The 20,199-nt window shown below is 36.4% G+C and overlaps 1 protein-coding gene across 1 annotated transcript in view; it reads left to right on the top strand.

The window, feature by feature from the left end:
• LOC122491006 overlaps window positions 1–18,059 on the top strand; it is a 259,942-nt gene extending 241,883 nt beyond the window's left edge. The window contains exon 5 of the mRNA XM_043593304.1: window positions 17,903–18,059. The gene's annotated coding sequence lies outside the window, so the exon portion shown is untranslated. The remainder of the gene's footprint in view (window positions 1–17,902) is intronic.
• Window positions 18,060–20,199: the final 2,140 nt, after the last annotated feature.

Raw genomic sequence — 20,199 nt, 5'->3', positions numbered from 1 at the left:
GTTTTTACTCTGCGTTCTGGAAAAAGATCCAGAAGTGGTAGTCAGATTGTACAAATGTCCCCCAAATTCTCACAGACTACCACTGGAGGTGCATATGTGCAAGTATGGGATAGCCAGGTTAGCTCTCAGTCAGTGGTTGACATAGTTTGTCCGGCTTGGCCAGCTGTTTGGCAGGCTAAAAATAAAAAGGCTAGAAAAGAGAACTTTAAAAGACAACAGACTCAATAAGAGTTAAGAGGAATTCAAGGTAATGTCAACTCTTCAAATATTCAGGGAGGACCAGCAAGTAGCACAATCAATGCCAAGTTTGAATAGTAGATTCAATCCAGGCACAAGCTAAGCATTTGGGGCTCTTTGCTGGTTGTTTACTTCAAAGGAAATTGAACAAAATTTCAGGGATTTGGGTTTCATGGAGCCTGAAAGTAATCCAATACAGGAAACCATATTTAATAAAAATAATCCAAAATTATGAATATGGAATTCGTTTTAGGGTCATGGAAGGGGCTCATGGAAGTGAGGGGGCTGCAAGCTTACATTTGAGAAACTTCATGTTAAATCCACTTCTGAGTAGAGAGATGTTGTCCCTGTCAGTTTTAAAGGCAGGCCATTCCAGAGGTAGTAAGAGGTGTTGTAGAAACAAGTTGACTCAAGATGGAACAGCAGTTCTCACCTAGAAGAAGTGAATGTCAAAGCCACCTGGCAGGCTTTAAAATAAAACCTGCCTGGGCTCCATCTCTACAGATTTCAATCGAAACAGTCTGGAGTGGTGCTAGGTCTTTGGTATTATACAGCCCTTCTCTTCCATGCAGACCTATAAAATGCAGCCAAGATGGAAAGCTGCTGATAGCTAATAATAATAGGGGTGATGATGAGTTTGTTGCTGCCATGTATGAAACATCTACTTTGTAGAAGAAGATACTCTATCAGACACTTGACAATCATTATCTTCTTAGTATTCATGACTCTCAGAGGTAAACTCCTCTGAGGTAAGACCTTGAGAGGTATTATCACCATCTCAAGAAGGAGGATTCTGAGGCTCAAGGAAGTGCCTTGGATTACACAGCAAATGCGAGATCTAAATGCAGATGCCAGGATCTAAGTAACTCTAGTCTGGCCATTTCTCTGCCTCTTTTTATTCCACCTCCTTAGACAACAGCATCTTTGAGGGGGGCAGAGAAAGTTCGAGACTTCACAGAAGGAGCTAACTAGGGGGAATTTATAAGAACTGCATACCAAATCAGTTCTTGGAAGTCCAGGAACATCCACATCCACATCCACATCCATGGAAGCAGAGAGAACTAGTTCTGGATCTCAAAAAAGTTCTTATGGAGGCCGAAGTTATGTTTGTCTGTCTGTCTGTCTTTCTTTCTTTCTTTCTTTCTTTCTTTCTTTCTTTCTTTCTTTCTTTCCTTTCTCTTTCTCTTTCTCTTTCTCTTTCTCTTTCTCTTTCTCTTTCTCTTTCTCTTTCTCTCTCCTTTTCTTTCTTTCTTTCTTTCTTTCTTTCTTTCTTTCTTTCTTTCTTTCTTTCTTTCTTTCTTTCTTTCTTTCTTTCTCTTCCGTCTTTTTACCCTCTTGATCCCAACACTGAGGGTTAAAGTCACCATCAGGAACAGTGACACAAGCCTTCCTCACTTCTCTTTTCCTCATTCATTGGGTCTCCTTTGCTGCTCACAGAGTGTTCCTGGCTTCCTGGGTAGATGCCACTGCTTCTGTCTATAGATTCTCTTTTCTATTTCCTGTACAAATGCTATCCATGGCCCTCCTCTTCTCTCTCTGCAACAACTGTAAGCTAATGGATTGTGTTTATATATACCTTTTGAATACATGGATCTATGTCCAACTTCCCTTCTAATTTCTAGCTGACACTATTGAACTCTATTCAGCTATCAAAAAGTAGGTTATGCAGCTGCTCTAGATTTCTTATACCACTTCTTTTTTAAAAAAAAAAATTAAGTTTATTTATTTTATTTAAAAAAATTTTTAACGTTTATTTATTTTTGAGACAGAGAGAGGCAGAGCATGAATGGGGGAGGGTCAGAGAGAGGGAGACACAGGATCTGAAACAGGCTCCAGGCTCTGAGCTGTCAGCACAGAGCCCGACGCGGGGCTCAAACTCAGGGACCGCGAGATCATGACCTGAGCTGAAGTCGGCCGCTTAACCGACTGAGCCACCCAGGCGCCCCAAGTTTATTTATTTTTTAAAGAGAGAGAGAGAGCCGTCAGCACTAGAGCTCGACACAGAGCTCAAACTCACAACCTGCGAGATCATGACCTGAGCCAAAGTTGGATGCTTAACTGACTGAGCTGCCCAGGTGCCCCTTATAGCACTTAATTCTAAATTACTTGCTTATGTTTTTAGTAACTCCCTTTTCCTTGATGACTGGACCATTTCATGTCCTAGGAACTAGGTGATTCCATGGGCAGTTTGAAAGGCATCATACCATATTGCAGTCACCCGTGGCTACCTACCACCAATCCATGTCCCATGGCGTTTATGCGCCATATTTTTTTTTTTCCATTTGGCTGGCTAATTGCTTTCAAATTAGCCAATAGGATTCTTAGGATGAAGTAGAATTTAGGATGTCCATCCAAGCTTGCTTGGATGTGACTTGATGACATGCTCTGGTTGTCTTACTCCATAGATGAATAGGCAGGAGAGATGCAGAGAGAAGGGCATGAGAGGTAGAGTCAGCATCCTGGATTAAAGTTTGCCTCTCGTGCTTTCCAGTTACAGGATCTTGGGCAAGTTAGTTGCTCTGTCATCTCCTAGAAAAATAGAATGACTATCTACTGTAATGTTTTAAATGTGGGAATGTGAAACATTATTGAAACAGGGAGATATCTGATGTATTTTCAAGTTTTGCTTTTAAATGCAGATGCTTTCCTTTCTCAGGAAAGGAAATTCAATTCTAATTCTTTCACAAAGTCCCTTTTTCTTGGAAATGCTTTTTAAAAAAAGTTTAGTGACCATGGTTCTGTTTCTCTTGTGCAACTCCAATAAGCCGTCAAAAAAATCAGTATGTGTTTTGAGGGATGAGGTGTAGATTCAGAGATTCCAGATATTACTAGGTTTTGTCCCTCCCTGCCTGCTGATTTGAGGTCCACAGTCAACTCTAATACATAAATCAAGAGAAATCACTAGAAATATCTCAAACTCTCCTTTCTTGTTAGTGTAACAGCATAACATGTGTTCAGTCAGTACTGATTTATGCACAGTATTGAATTTCTCCTTTCTATTCTAAAAATGTGCTCTTTTATTGCTTTCAGGTGATTGATTAAATTAAGCAGCATTTATGTTTTATTCTGTTTAGGGAGCAGAAATAAAAATATATACTTTTGTATCAGGTATATATATTTTAGGGAAAAACAGAAAGTAATATACATATTACATATTCATTCACTTATTGGATCAGCAAAGTTACTGAGTTCCTACTCTGTGCCAGGTGCTAGAGATATAGCAATGGAAAACCCAGAGAGAAATCCCTGCCCTCATCGAACATAAATTCTACAATTAAAAGGATAAAACATGAAGATTATTTTTTTCTGTTTATGTTGCATGCATATTATAACCAGCTAACATGTATTTTTCTGGTGTTTTACAACATGCTTTTATGTAATAATTTATCTAATTAAATATTCTTAGTAAATTTGTGAGGGAATGATTATACTTAATCCATTCTATACATGAGAAAAGGCCAGCTCTGTATAGCCTAAGTTCTCCATCAAAGTCAGTGGTAGAGGTGACCACGGACTTACATTTTCTGCTGTGTTTACAACCTCTATTTTAGTATTCTTTCTTCTCCTCATTATGTAACACTATATACCAGTCCCAGGGAAAAAGAATGACAGAAATCTATTTTCTTCTTGCTTTGTCACAATACAAGCACAGGAAGTGCAATTATATTCATCCCAATTGATGGATGTAGCTAAATCTAAGCATTTTAGGAGAGGAATAAAAACAGAATTAGTTGTATTAGCAAAGTAATCTTACATGTCTGGGAGTATCTTATATCTGACGTGATTTTTTTTTTTAAGTGTTCTGGCTTTTAGTGGACTAGAGACCACAAGAATGTTATGTTATGTTGCCACCCAGGCAATTCAAGCTAGGTTTCAACCTAGGTATTTATTTGTATGCTCTTATTAGTTTTATTGGGAGTAAATGCAACCATAGGCTTTTCCTTATAATGTAGCTTCAGTGGCCTCCTTCACTGTTGGTTAATACTGAATAAATAGTTATAGACAGGTATAGATATTCTGTCAAGGAGATGATGATGATGAAAATGATTTTACAGGATTTTGGGAACAAGAACCGCCTTCTAACATTTGTTTTTACCTTAAAACATTTTTTAAATCCTAATAATCTTTTTATGGACTATTTCATAAATGCAAAAATTTCAACAGAGATTCTGTAGGCTCAGGGGAGACACACTTTTCTCTCATCTGTAGGACAGTAGTGACTTTAGTTCTTATCGGGAGAAATTGCTGAGCAGCTAAAACAGATTCTTTCGCATTGGTTATGCATAACTAAATGCTGATAACATAATATAGTGTTCTTGGAACCATGCAACCATAAATAAATGGACCATATGTTTACTTTCAAAGAAACATCCTTTAAGAAGGAATGGGAAAATGTCAGTTTGAGGAAGCCAGAAATAAATATTCATAATTGGCAGCTAAGGAAAACGACTTAGGTCTCACATATTCACACTCATATTACCACACTGACCTTCTTCATGTTACCTGCTTAGTACCCTAAAAGCCACAAAACGTATGGAACGGAGTAGAAAAGTCAAGGATGCTCAGATCTTGATTCCATTCCTTTCTGAGCAATGGCACTCAATATGAAGGAAGCAACAAGTCAAGTTACAGTGAAGTGAATGCGTGGGAAGTTGCTTCAGGGGAAAAAAAAAAACAAAAAACATTGTATAGGTTTGTTTTAATTTGTTGTAAAAGTTTCTAGAAATGACATATGATATGATAGTTAATTTTTTGAAAGAAAAATTATGAACATACTTCCACCATACTAGTGCTTTACATGATTTTATCTATTGGCCTCACTAGCTCCAAGCAAAGTTAGTGGGGAGATATCGTTCACTTCTACAGTTTTCTTATATTCTTTAAATTATATTTGTTATCCAGTCGACATTACTTTTTTTTTTTTTTAATTTCAGAGTCTCGCCAACAAGACCAAAGTTCCCTAATAATTGGTTCCTCTCAGTGTCTCCTATGATTATCAAGATACCTGGTACATAGTTTGTGCCCAATAAATGTTTGTGGAAGAACTGAGTGAAAACATAGCCTTATGCTTGAACTATTTTCCTTTCTAAGATTCATTTCCTATTCCCATACTACCCTCCCAAACTATGCTTGCTTTCTTTCCTAAGATATAATTTACATATCATAAAATTCACCATTTTATAGTATACAAATCTGTGATTTTTAGTATATTCAAAGAATTGTGGAACTATTACCACCATCTAATTCCAGAATATTTTCATTGCCTAAAAAGGAGCTCCATTCATAGTCACTCCCCAATCTCCCCTCCCTTCAGGAACTTGCAACCACCAAAACTTCTACTTTTTGTCTCTGTAGATTTGCCTATCTGGACATTTCATTTAAATGGAATCATATACTATGTGGCCTTTTTCTCTGTTCCTTCTTTCATTTAGCATGTTTTCAGTATTTATATTTTGTTTCAGTACTCCATTCTTTGCCTTTGCCTTTGCCTTTGCCTTTGTATCGCTGAATAATATTCTTTTGTGTGAGTATACCACATTTTGTTTATTGATTCATTCATTAATGCAAATTTTATTCACTCATCAATTGATAGTCATTTGAGTTGTTTCCACTTTTGGGCTATTATGAATAATGCTGCCACGAACATTTGTGTACAAGATTTTTTGGGGAACATATGTTTTTATTTCTCTTGGGAAGACACCTAGTTGTAGAAATGCTAGGTCATATAACTGAACTTTTTAGGGAGCTGATTTTCCACAGAAGTTGCACCATTTTGCATTCCCATCAGCAATGTAGGGAAGTACCCAAATCTCCACATTCTCATCAAAACCTTTTCCCATTAAAAAAAAATGTATAGCCATCACAATGGGTATGAGGTGATATCTCTTTGTAGTTTTTTGACTTACATTTCCTTAATGACTAATTATGTTAACCGTATTCTCATGTGCTTATTGGCCATTTGTATAACTTATTTGAAGAAAATTCTATTCAAATTTTTTTGCCAGTTTTTCAGTTGGGTTATTTGTCTTTTTATTGTTGATTTTTAAGTATTCTTTACATATTCTGGATATTAGACCCTTACCAGATTTGTGATTTGCAAATATTTTCTGCTATTCTAAAGGTTGTCTTTTAACTTTCTTTGTAGTATCCTTTGATACACAAAAGTTTTTACTTGTGATGAGGTCCAATTTTTCTATTTTTTTTTTCTTTAGTGGCTTGTGCTTTTGGTGGTAGGTTGAAAGAACCACTGCCTAGTCCAAGGTCACAAAAATTTATGTCTATAATTTTCTCTAAGAGTTTTATAGTTTGAGTTACATTTAGGTCTTTAATCACTTTGAGTTAATTTTTGTATATGGTATGAGGCAGGGGTCCACATTTATTCTGTTGCATGTGTTATGTCTCTTTATCCTGAGAGATAATGAGAACACTGGCTTTTGCGTTTAAATTCTGAGATATTCCACTAATTATTAAATCTTTCTGAACTTTTGTGTTTCTCAAAAAATGGAAGCTGTAAAATCTACTTCATAGGATTGTTCAGAAAATTAAATGAGATATATTTATAGTGCCTAGTCATATAGAGGGTTACCCAAAGAAATGCAGCTATCATTAGTTTTGTTGCATATCATATTATTTTATCAGCATTGTTATTATTACACCAAATATTTTGGCAAAAAATAAAATGCTTAAAAATCCAAACATGATGAGAAATATTGGTTGTTCTGTTGATTGTTAACTGGCTCCCTCTACAGATAATTTAAGAGTCTTGGTTGTAATGGAAACCAATAAGTAGTGTTAAGAATGTACAGATATTGGAAGTATGCTTGTGGCTCTCCAAAGATGCTATGTTGTCCTTTTCATGCCGAGTATGATCTTAATTAAATCTGTTGGCAACACTGATTTATATTTTTAATAACCAGAGATATATTAGCTAGGATCAAAATAGTCATCTTTCTTGACTAATCTGTTTCTCAAAATACCCTGCTGGGTTTTGCACATTTTCTTTGGATTAAGTAACATAAACTATGCAGGAAGTATAATTATGTTTCTCTAGAAGAAGTCCAAAAACACCTTGCAAAAGCATGATTTCTCTGAGCATAGGGAGATAAGTTGTAGGTATTTTTTGTCACTTTTTGGCCTACTGCACAGCAAATGATACATTTTATATTGCTAGCAAACACACAATTTTAATTAAAAAAAAACTTTGTGATGTGCAGTGCCCTCCTTTATTTTCAGATCGGGTCTGCTCTATTCTATTTCATTACCCAATGTCACTAAATTGGTTTCACAACCCACTAAAATGTTGCAACCTGTAATTGAAAAAACACTTCATAAGAAGTAACCACTTCCCTTGTGGCTTTTTTTTTCCAGAATCAGACCAAGCAATTATTTGAAACACTTAGATTTTTCTTAAGTTCTTAAGATTTTTAGTATTTTGGTTTTATAAATTTTGGTATTTACATTTTTGTGCCAGACCATTTTCTTTGGTAATATATCCCTCCTTCTTTCACTTTGTTTAAAGGCACTCTGTATACTTTTGTTTAAAATAAGAGTACAAAAGCATTCAAATGCGCTGTAGAATTGTGTTCACTTTAACTACAAAAAAAATAATAATTCCCACTGAATCCATATTATGCTCTTTCATTTTTTTCCACCATGATTTCTATTTACCTTCCTACATTTGATAAGGTTTGCATTTCGTACAAAGTTCTTCTTAACGAGTGATTTGTATTGAATGTCATGTTTTAAATGTAAAAAAGAGTATATTATTACAATGAAAAGGAAGCATGTCGAATAAAAGAGCAGACGGACAGGGCTTGATTGATGTTCGGAAGTTATTTTTGCTGTGAACTCCCGTCAGCCTAGAAATCATAAAACAGAAAGGAGGCTTGGTTCAGCTCACACGCCCTTAGGGGATGTATGGAAAAGGATTTAAAATTCTGATAGAGTAACTTCAAAAATGTAGCAGCTGAAATAATTTATTTCACTACAGAGCAACCAACTGAACTTTTACATTGAAATTATTCTTTTTGAACTTGCACATGGTAGCAGGGAGGCTCAGTGGTCTCTGTACCTCAGTGCGAAGGATGCCTAGCTGCATAGCTCTGCCTTTCTGCCCCAAACCAAACACTGGCTGTTCTGATCCTTCCTGCACATTCTCACTGGCCATTTCCTGAATAATAGGGAAAAACAGCCAAAAGCTCACAATTTCAAAAAAAAAGGTTGAAGAAGGAGGCTGAGGGTAGTGAACAGAAGAAATATTGGCCTACTCACTGCTTGGGCATTTTTACCCATAATGACACCTACATTCGATCCTAATTGTGGTATATGATCTAGACAGGACCTTGAGGTTATTTTAGAAGAGGAAAGACAAAAGTAGTGAACCGGCCAAAGGCCAGTGCTAGTTGTTGATACGTTACATTCTTTCTCACTCTCTTTCCTCTTTACCAAGCTATGCTTGGACAGCTCCATGTATCTCTTTCGTATCTGAGTGATACTGAGATGACCATCACCAAGGAAAAAGATATTACCACCTCTGACAGTGTTTCTCAATGTGATCCCATCTGTGATAGCTGTATGTTTAATCCTGGTTAACTATGAACATACAGTGTAATAATGATGAGGCCAATAAATTGTCAAATGAATTTTCATTGTATTAGTCAAAAGCAACAGTATTGACATTTGATAAACAGTATGTATTTATGTATATGCATGAGAGTGTATGACATATCATTAATCCAACATACAAAAATCCAATCTTATTTATGTGTAAGAGTTTCCAGACTCTGTAAATTTCCACTTATCACCAGTGCTGTGTAACTCACAAATTGAAAATCATTGCTCTAAAATTTTAAAAATCACTATTCTAACAGATGAGGAAGATGAAGTTTAGAGGTATCCCTGGGTTAATCATTTAAATGGTCAGAAACTAAAACAGTAAAAAATAAAGGGATTATGAATAAAGAAAAATGTATTATCTAATTTGCCTTTATTGATATCCATACCTTGAAACATGGAAAAAGCCCAAAAGAATGGAAATGTGTATGTTTATTTTTAAATGAACATTTTCCTGGAATCTAGTTTGTGTGTTTTATTTTTCAGATGAAATTCTTCTTGCTTTAATGTAAAACATCAGAAAATATGCTGCTATGAATAATATTTGTAACTTTAGTGTCCATACTAATCACTTAAATATGTGATTTATCAAAAATTACTGAGGTACATAGTTGGGACAAAAAAAAACCATCACAACAATAACAACAAAAATAAATTTTCACATACACCTCTAGCAAAAGTGAAAAAATTAGAATTATCGAGTACATTTTTAATTTATGTTATTGAGATTTTAGTCACAATACTTTTTTTAAATTTTTATTTATGGAAGAAATATTTCCATTCTGAAAAAAGAAGAAAAGTTTCATTATCAGGTATAGAACTTGAAACCTGGAAAATTCTGCTTTGGGGTAGAAGTTAGTATTGAATCATTTCATGGTTCATAGTTAATTAGCTTTTATCTAATGTTGAATAGAGATATTCCAACTGGAAAGCGATCTCTAGTTAACAAGCTTTTACAACTGAGGGTAATTTTTGTCCCCCACCAAGGAACAGCTAGATTGCATTCTATGCTAATGAAACTGTTTTTCAGCGGAGCATACAGTGATTTTCATAATTCTAGTCCTGGCTGGGATGTTGGGAAAATGGTGCATGGCCAGAATAATTAAAATGGGATTTAAGGCCGTACGTTGGAGGGCTTTTATTTTCCAACATGGTTGTTTGTGACTGCAGTTACTCTGAAGTCTCAAAAATTGGGACTTCACAACTTTCCTTGGAAGTTGTGATCTTTGATTCAAATCCCAGCTCTGCTGCTACCAGCTCTATAACCTTGACCAATTTTCTTAACTTCTCTGAGACTCAACTTTGTAAGTATCAAATAATGTGGTGCTTATTTAGCAGTGTTGTTCAGAAGGTTTTATATTATATCTAAAGTACCTGTCATGCTATATTCAAAAATCATAATTGCTATTATCATGACCAGTATTATTACCAGTATAATTCACATAGTGATGATGATTATTCCTATGTTATTTAGTAAGTCCTCCTTTAAAAATATACTGAAAATAAACACTTTTCTAATGAAAGTGTCAGGCTAAATACATCCAACATAAAATAAATGAGTGTGTCTTTGAATGCATTGGTATGATGAACTCATGATTATGAAATTTGGAAATGCTGAATCTAATAAGCTGCCTCAGTTTCTTTACTATGACAGAGCAGATGAGATTCTAGAGAGATCCATACTGTCACACACATAGTTATCTGGTCACCATTAGGGCCCGCCCTTATTCAAATGAATATTACCCCTTTGGTAATTGCATACAAGGTAGGAAAACATCTATACATTCTTCAGAATGTTCCAGAATCCCACTAAGACTTCTTTATTAACATTGTCCAGACTACAGCATTGATTTTTCCACATATATTCTAGCCTACGATATCCTCTCCATTGGAAAAATAATGTATTTCCTTTACATTAAGAAAAGAGCAAGGTACATGAAGGCAAAAGGAAGTCCTTTATGGATTTTGTATGAAAAAGAAAAACAAAAGGAAAAACAGAGGTTGCTTCTATGTGGTAGGTCTCTCCACAAGATGGCACCCATTTTTCCTCCTCTTTTTAAATTGACAAATATAAATTTGTCATTGTTTTATTACACATTCATAGAACAAACATATTGATGGATTATGTATCAAATATAGCTGATTTCAAGTATTTTTAAAACATTTAATTATATACCTCATTCTTAGTAGTAATGAGTGTAATTTTACCTCTAAGACTTTGTTTGGATGTGAGCATATTATTAAGTCTTAGGAGGACATTCGTACCCCCACTCCCACTCCCACTCCCAAATGTGACAAAACTCATATTAACCTTCTAAAAGATTTTTATTGAAACTTCCATGGAGTATAAACTTAAAATCATAACTGAAGGCTAAAAAGAACCAGAATGTTCCTCCATTCTTTATTTATTTATTTTGAGAAAGGGACAGAGAGAGTGAGTGAGTAGAGAAGGGGCATAGAAGGAGGGAGAGACAATCCCAAGAAGGCTCTGCACTGTCAGCACAAAGCCTGACATGGGGCTCAAACTCACAAACAATGAGATCCTGACCTGAAATCAAGAGTTGGAAGCTTAAGGTACTGAACCACCCAGGTGCCTCCCCCCCCATTTTGTTTTTATCATCACCTTAAATTTTAAGCAATGTACCTTTCCACTTAAAGAAAATATCTGTGATAATTTTATTTGGAAATGAGTCAGAAGCATATTTACCCTCAAAGAATAAGGGTCTCCATACTCATCTTAATAATGTGAAATGTCACAAATTTATTCTTGTCACCTTAAGTTAACTTCAGTTGGAGTCTGTATAATCATAGGATTTTAAAACAGGAAAAAAGCTGATTCATTAACTGATTTTTTAAGATCAGATGCAGAGAAATATATGCTATTAAAACAGAGAAAAATGTTAGATTGTCTCATGAAAAACAGACTTTGAGTATGAACTAGTAAGTAAATAATAAATAGAATTTAATTGACAACTTCACAGTTAAATCTTTAGAATTTGTCTCAGATTAGATTTCCTATCTACTGGTTTTCTTTCAAAAGACTTAGAAGATACGGAGCGTATGAGGGCAAAATTAGAGCTTACTCGATTTGTTGATGTGGTGATAATGATCCCCTACTAAGAAACACTGATTCTAATATAGTTTCCAGTGTCTAGATTTTCTTTTGGTGGACTTTAGAGTAGTTTAAAGTTTCTATAAGACAGATTGCTGAAGGCTATAGTAAAATTTGCAATGCCATGATCATAACAACTATTATTACGGAGTCTTCTCCTCATGTTCTAGGATACCAGTGCTGCATTGGAAGCTAATATTGCCGAATGCTTGCCACTCCATAGCAAAAGTCACACTTGGAAAGAAGGAGGCAGAACAATTCTGAGAGAATTCTGAGAAGTGAAAAATATTACTACAGAGAGATAACTAGGATTTATATCAGACTGCTCATATGAAAACAAAACTAATGCTCAAATTATTTTAATAAGAATAATCACTACTGCTATAATAACTTGTTATGGACTTGACACTAAAATAAGCACTTCATATTTCATTTTTTAAGATCATTTTACACTCCCAAAATTCCCAATGAGACCAAAATCGTTATCCCCTTTTTAATAGACAGAATGAGTAATAACCAGAAAGGTTAAGTGGCTTGGATTTGGAGGTAGGATTGAAACCCAGTTGTACCTTGTTTCAAAGCCCATGCCTTTAACTATTACACATCCCTGCTTCATGGTCTTGAAAGGGCATAGAATATTAGAATTTGACCACAGGCTTCAGAGATAAGTGATTATTTTTATATGAGTGTCAGTTCCATTCTTTCAAATTTTTAGGTTATTGAAAAAATACATTTTCAATGAATGCAGGAGAGATTTCAGTTTGATATACAGAAGAAATGCTTGGTCCTCAGGATGTGGACACAGTGAACAATCTACAAAAGGGCTGTGTGGACTCTGAATGAGAGGTCTGTAAAAAGCAAGTTGTCGGGACACCTGTTGGCTCAGTCGGTTAAGTGTCTGATTCTTGATCTTGGCTCAGGTCATGGTTTCATGGTTCCTGAGTTTGAACCTTAGGTCAGGGTTAGAATTCTCTCTCCTTCTCTCTCTTCCCCTACTCCCGTCATTCTCTCTGTCTCTCTCTCTCTGTCTCTCTCTCCCAAAATAAATAAATTAAAAAAAAAAAGAAGCAACAAGTTGTCACAACCACCTGTCCTAGTTGTGTGGTTCAATCCTCTAAAGGACTTAGGAACTGCACAGGTGTCTCCTTTTAGAGCATTAATTATGACTGCAAACACCTTTACATGAAAGATATCTCATACATATTGAACTCAATCAGCATCTTTCCACATTCACTTCTTGTCTCTATCAGTATAAAGCCCTAGACTTTTTACTAGCTGGTGTTACCTGATATGATAATTTTTCTCATTAATCACATTTTCACATTTTCATCAAACTAGTCGACTTTCATTTGTAATAGTTACCTGAAAGTTTCTCCAGTTACTATGCCTTAGTTTATCTAGCTATTCATATACTGTTGGATATTTAGAATTTTCCATTTTGTGCTACCATGAGTGAGCATTTGCTGTTTCTTTTAGGGGAAGGCAGGGAGGGGTATTTGAGAGATACATGCTGGTTTCTTTGAAATCAAGTCCCTGCGGTAAAATTATTATATCAAAGGATATTAATAGATTTTAAACTCTTGTTTAAAATTTCAAGACAGCTTTTTAGAAAGAACAACTTTTTAATGACTTGGGCAATGTATAAATCATAAATCTCAAGCTCAGATTCTGAGTAAGTGATCTGGAAAAGCCCCCACCACCCTGGCCAAGTGATAGCAAAGTGACAGCAGCTGCCCAGGTGTTTGACAGCAGAGAGGAATAGGGGTAGCTCACCCGGTTGGTCACCATCTACCATCTGGCAGGAACAGCGCCCTCTGGTCAGCTCTGTCTAGATGTTGCCTTGTGAACATACAGTTCCGGCGATGGCATAGAACTTCCAATTTTTATGGAGACTCTGGAAATCCAGGTTTTATGTGAAATCTCTTTGGCAAGAACTTTAAAGTGTTCTTGAATACGGTGTGGGGAGAAAAGGTGCTGGCTTGATCCTGCCCATGGACAAGGCCTCCAGTTGGTGGCCTCTGTGGTATATATTCTATTTCCCCAAAGGCTCACACTGAGCTTTACCATTTTCTATTTTATTTGCCTCATCGGTGGGTATGCAATGATACCTTAGTGTTATTTTAGTTATCATTTTTAGTTGTTTGTAAAGCTGTGTTTGCCCACCTCCCCACTCCCCAGTTAGATAGTTCTCTCTTTATTCAAGTGAAATTTTGTTTGTCTCCTTTGTTTGTGAGAGGAAGTCTGGGTAATGTGATGTGAAAGGCACATTAATTCTTTATACACTCACAAACGTGTGTGTATACATATGTGTGGGTCTACACACATATATGATAGTATGTTTTAATTAGATATATTTCATGCATGATCTCATTGTGTTGCTTTCTTCTTCTATATGGTATAGTTCAGATGCTTTAGTTATACATATCTGTGCTCATCCATCTTGCCTCTGATGAGATCCTAATGTACTACCTTTCTTTATTATCAGGGATTTATCTCTTCTCCCATAGCTAGAAGGAGACTTTTTTTTTTACCTCTAGTTTTCAATGAAATATTTAATTCTGACTCATCTGGAAATTAATACATTGTGTGATATGAGAAAAGTAATTTTTCTATACTGATATCATATCAGCTCAATATTATTTATTAAATAGTAATTTATTTCTTTATTGTTGAGGATTCTTATAATCTTTTGAATTGATTTTACCAATCTCAATTGTATTTCATCTGTCTTTCATGGGTTTTGAAATGTTTCTTACTATGTAGTTATTGCTTTGTGATTTTAATCTCTGATAGAATAAATCATACAGAGATATGTCAGACTTCTTTATTATTTAGACAAGGTGATCCCTTCATGACCTATAGTGCTTCCTTTTGCAAAACAAAAAAACAAAAACACAAACAAACAAAAACAAGAAAAATGTTAACTTCTAAAATGAACTAATATGGTCAAGGGGAATTAAGTGTTATCAGCTGAGAATGAATGACAGATTCCTTGTATAACCTATTTTGCCCAGTAAGCAGTATCATCTGATGCAATGATGTGATTAACAGTTTTCATTGAATCGTTTTAGGAATCCATGAAATTAAGAAATGAAATAGATGGTCTCTAAGTTTTCTCAAAATACTGGAGTTCTGTGACTTTTTTTTTCCTTGAAATAACTATACATCATGTAGACGACCCCAATGTCTGACAATGTATTTCCTTTGTGATGTGACAACAATCTCAGACATCTGGGTAACCTTCCCTAAGTGCTACCACAACCTCCTATGCCCTACGCTCCTGCAGCCTCTCCTGCTTCTCCTCTTTGCCTGCCTGGCACCCTGTACGTATTCCCGCACAGGTCCTGGTACAACACTGTAGGAGGGAAGAATAACTTATTCGGTGACTTCAGTCCATATGAAGCCTGTGGAGTGACCCTCAATGTTGTGGTATTTCCCCCTAGCGGGTGAAAGCAAGAAGTTTCCAAACCTGGAAAGTTTGAGATTCTGGCATCACAGCAGTCTGCCAGGGCTCCTTCCAGGAGGCAGCTTCCTCATGGCCATGGCTCAGGTGCTTGAGACTGGAGTGAAAGCTAAAAATAGAATGGAAGTGCCTGATAATCATCGTGGACACACAAACATGTGTGAGTTCTTTGAGCTCTCTTCTTAGTCCAAGAGGAATAGCAGGACTGCACATACATACAGAATTAGAAGCTTAGAATATTTTGGGTTCTCTTTGCAGACAACCATAGAGGATAGCCTAAAGTTTAAAACAAAGCCACTGCATCTTTGCAGGGTTATTTATTGTTCATGGCCAGTGATAAACTGGCTATTCCTGTTACAAGAGAGTGCCGTGCTGAGACTCCGGGAACTATATTTATCTGGACAATGATAATATATAACCTAGTAAATAGAAATGAAATTTTCCCACCTAGCATGTTTTCTGATTGCATCTTAAAGAAGAACATTTTGGTAAATATATCTAAAATGAAGGTAGGGATATTTTACAACTGTAAACCATCCTTGCATAGCAGGGATGTAGTCCATTAATTCTCAGAGCTTGAGGCAAGGCTGACAATTCATAAGTGGTAAATCCAGAGAGTTATGAAGATATTAAATCTCACATCTGGTGAGAAAATGTGTTATTTCACTGGGTTGATTGATGGACACTTTTCCATTACAGTGCAATTTAGGAAATTGCACTGTTAATTGCTAGGGTTTTAGCAAAGCTCTGTAGTTCAATTCCAATTACTTTCATTTTGAAAAACAGAACAGCTGGATGGTAAAATTGCCTGGAGCTGTCACCAAGGGAGGGCACGAGCCAGCAACCCGACCTCTCCCATTCCTGACTTGGATTTTCTACAGAACTATTAGTGAAATCAAAGGCTCCAGGTATCTGAGGTCTCCTTACCATGTACTTTCCTCAGGGTCCAGAGCATGTCCGTTTGCTGACTTCTCAGGTGATGGCCACTCTATCATAGGTGCATTTCTATTAATACTAATTCGCCTCTCTCATCACAGGGCAGAGATGAGAAAAGTAAATCTCATTACACCTTGATCCCTTCCCACAAGGTGGTCACTTCCTTGCTTTGGAGCCAAGCAGAGCTTTGAATTTTTCCTGCAGAGATTTCTTTTGCTGTCACATTGACCTTTGGGGCCTCTGTCTATGGGGCAAATTGCATGTCTCCACACACAATGTCTTTGTCTCTGGCTAACTTTAGAAAGAACAACTCCAGTCATGGTTTGGAAATGACCTGGTACCAGCAGCTCACTGGTTGAGTTACCCCCCCCCACCCCGGGTTCCCAGATGATTCTGCCCCAGCTCACTGACTGTTTGAGCCAGATATGGATCTGATTTTTTTTTTCTTTTTGTTAATGTAATATAGGCTCCAGGAGGCTCTGCCTTGCTCGGTGTAGCTGTGGATATGTAAGGGGGTTTCCTCAGTAGTTTCAGGATTTAGGGGGTATTATAAATGAGGGCATGGCAATTCTGACAAAATCTTGATGAGGACAAAGTTGGGGAAGGATATCAAAGAAAAGTATTTGTGAGGAGAAGGAAAGCTTACCTATGCAGATGGGAAATTTAGAGAAAATGGTGTCTGGCCTTTCCAGAATCTCTCCTTACTGTTCAGTACATTTTTGATGTTGTAAATTCAGATTAATACTTTTAAATGTCCTTTTAAATCACCCTTGAAATATGTGTTCAACATATTTTGACAGGACAGATTGAGGACAGGCGCCATGAGAGAAAGGGCCTTACCTCTCTGGTTGTTATCCTAAGCAATGCATTCTGGCCGAAGGCCTGTATAATACTCAGATAAACAGGTACCTGCCCAAACTACTATTACTCTTGGGGGAAATGTTTTCCTGGAGTTAGACCCTCTCCCTACCTGAGAGGTTTTGAAGATATGACTATGTATGTATGTGGTCTGTGCCTTGCTCTAGCACAATTATTAATAACCTCCCCGCCCCCCCCCCCCCGGAACTCTCAAAAGAATCCCAAGGTGAATCATAAATTATATAGTCACCCTACTTATCAAAGTCTTCTGAATTATATGTAGTGTGCAATCTGGTAAGTAAAATGTTCTCAGCCTCCCTAGATTTCCTGCCATGTTCTTAGCCTTTGTAGAACAGATGTCCCCAGGGAGTGGCACATCCCTCAATCAAGCTACGGTTAAAATCTCAGAGTCATAGAAATTTATGTCTGATGGGACCCTTAAAACCAAATCCAAAAAACCTCTTGGCAAGTTAAAAGGCTTGACTTGCTTTCAAAAACTAAGACATAATGCTGTACATGAACTGGTTATTTTCATTTGTCACTATCTCTTCCTTTGCCTTTTGTGTTAATGGCAAGTGTATCTTCTGAAATATTTGAAATACCACCGTTCTGAGCTGTTGTCTCCTGTAACTCTTTCCTTCCTTACCTCTAACAGTCCCATTACTTTCATTCTTCTCTCGTAGGTCCTCTTTTCTGTCTTTTTATTCCTGTGGGTCTGTCGTGTTACCCATCCGTGAGGCTCCACCGCATCCATCTGAAGACTGAGCAGAGCCCTTTGGACATGGTGATCTGGGGTTGGCAGAGGTAAGATTATTTATGTACGTGCACCTTTTTACTGAAACTGAATACGGCCAACTGCATCAATGAACACTGCATGAGTGCTTAATCGATGAGGACCCTGACTCTTCTTTACTTTGTTATATCCTTCCAAAGACATTTGTTGTGGGATTTTATTATTCTTGTTTAAGTGTATGCACTAGATATATTTCTTCACTGAATCATTTAATCCTACTCCTAATAACAGGGGCCATTTATTTAGATTTTAGTTCATGCTCGATCTTGATCTTCCTCCAGAAAGCGTGTGAGATTTAGTTCTCTTCCATTATTTCCCTTTCTAGAAATGCTATTCCACAGAAAATAGGGCCTTTTTTTTTCTTAGTAACTTAGTTATTCATAGTTCTGTAACCATTTCCCATGTGTGATTTCTGTTTCCCTATGTGTATTTAAAGCTTACTGGCTTATTTAAAGCCATGTGTTTGTACACTTTTTAGATCTCTACAGAACTGAGCTTCTCGTCAAGTACACAGAAAAATTGCCTTGATTATCTTGACCAAAGGTGTCTGTGCCGTGGCTGTTTATCATTTTTGGATACAGAGAGGCTGTTCACCTCTTTTGGTTAGGCTCTTTGATTGAACGTGTCAGAAAGCACTTCTAACTTAGACAAAGTGAGAGTTTTGCTGGGATCTGTTATGGGGGTTGCCCAGAAAATTCAAGGAAAAATTGAAAACCTAGTCTTAGAAACAGCAGAACCTAGGGCAGCCCTAGGGTTCCACATAATTGTTATTAATGGGCTTTTTTTTTTAATCTTTGTTGTTTCACTCAAGATTCCAATTCCAGAGCTAAGCTCAGCTCTTCTGTTCATTTTTGAACAAGAAAGGGTGGACTTTCTGGATTAGTGTTGCCTTTATGATGGGACCAATGATGGATAAAACCTTCAAAAAGCTCTTCCTTAGCTTTTTGTGTGCTACTTCAGACTCCACACATCTAAAGGTGCAATGATACATTACTAGCCCATTGAGTGTCCTTCATTCCATGCTACTGTTGTTTCTTTTGTATTTCTTACCCAGGCAAACACACCTGTCCTCTCTATGACTCCACCATGCTTATATTTATAGATCATCCTATGGTTTTTCTACATTTAGAAATATTCTTGTAAGCTTTTATATTCCTGTGGCACCTAATGGATTTCTATGCAGGTTAAGGGAATGAATGAACATACAAAGTTGCTAGCTTTAATAGAATGCTATTAACCAGAGAAGAAAAGGCTTCTCCGCATGATTTGAAAACTTGAAGTTATAACATTTTTATATCCCCTTTAGGTACATTTTCAAAGTAATAGGCTATCCTCTTATTCTTCCCAGCTAAATTTTTAAATTTTTTCAAAATGTATGAAGGTGGTTAAAAAAGAAATTTCTCCATGTTTTCTATATCACCTCTTCTCAAGTAATATCAGCCTCATCCCTACAAATTAGCAGTTTCCAGAGTGCTAATGCACAGGCTATATATAGCCAAAGGTAGCCTTTTAGTGAGCGTTAAAGAGAGTGGGTGATAGACTCTGAATTCATTATGTCCTATATAGTAACATTGTCGCTTTATCTTTGGACATTCAAGATATTGTACAAGATAAAAAATAGCTCTTATTAGTTCATGTAATTTTGTGATGCATTTCATTGAAATTTTATTAATATTTAACATAATAATTTATTGTAAGCTGTGAATTTGCCATAAATAATGGATTTAAAAATTATGACTATTGAAGCATGATTTAATTATGTTATAGCATGGTGTTTTTTAAAATTTTTCGGTAGGACTTATCTGACTTCAAAGAAAAACTATGGGGAGAAAAGCTAATAGTAACTTTTATTTGTAGTGCAACTATGATCTTTTGAAGTACTTTTATATCTATTGCTTCATTGTTTGGTCATAACTGGGATACAAGAAAAACAGGTGATATAGGATGGGGGCTTTGAATCACATGGTACCAGTCAGCCTGGTGATAGAAACCCACCATGTGGGCAGTCAACCAATCATACTATATAATTGATCCCCAATAAACACTCTGAACACTGAGTCCCAGGTGATTTTCCCTTGCTGGCAATATTCTGTGTGTATTGTCACACAGTGCCAGGAAAGCAGTACCTCCTGACTCCATGGGGAGAGGATAATGGAAGCTCCATGATTGCTACTTTCCTGGACTCAG

Source organism: Prionailurus bengalensis, chromosome C2 (assembly GCF_016509475.1).
Source record: "Prionailurus bengalensis isolate Pbe53 chromosome C2, Fcat_Pben_1.1_paternal_pri, whole genome shotgun sequence".
Taxonomy (NCBI): Eukaryota; Metazoa; Chordata; class Mammalia; order Carnivora; family Felidae; genus Prionailurus; species Prionailurus bengalensis.
This window is presented reverse-complemented; position numbering and strand designations above follow the sequence as displayed.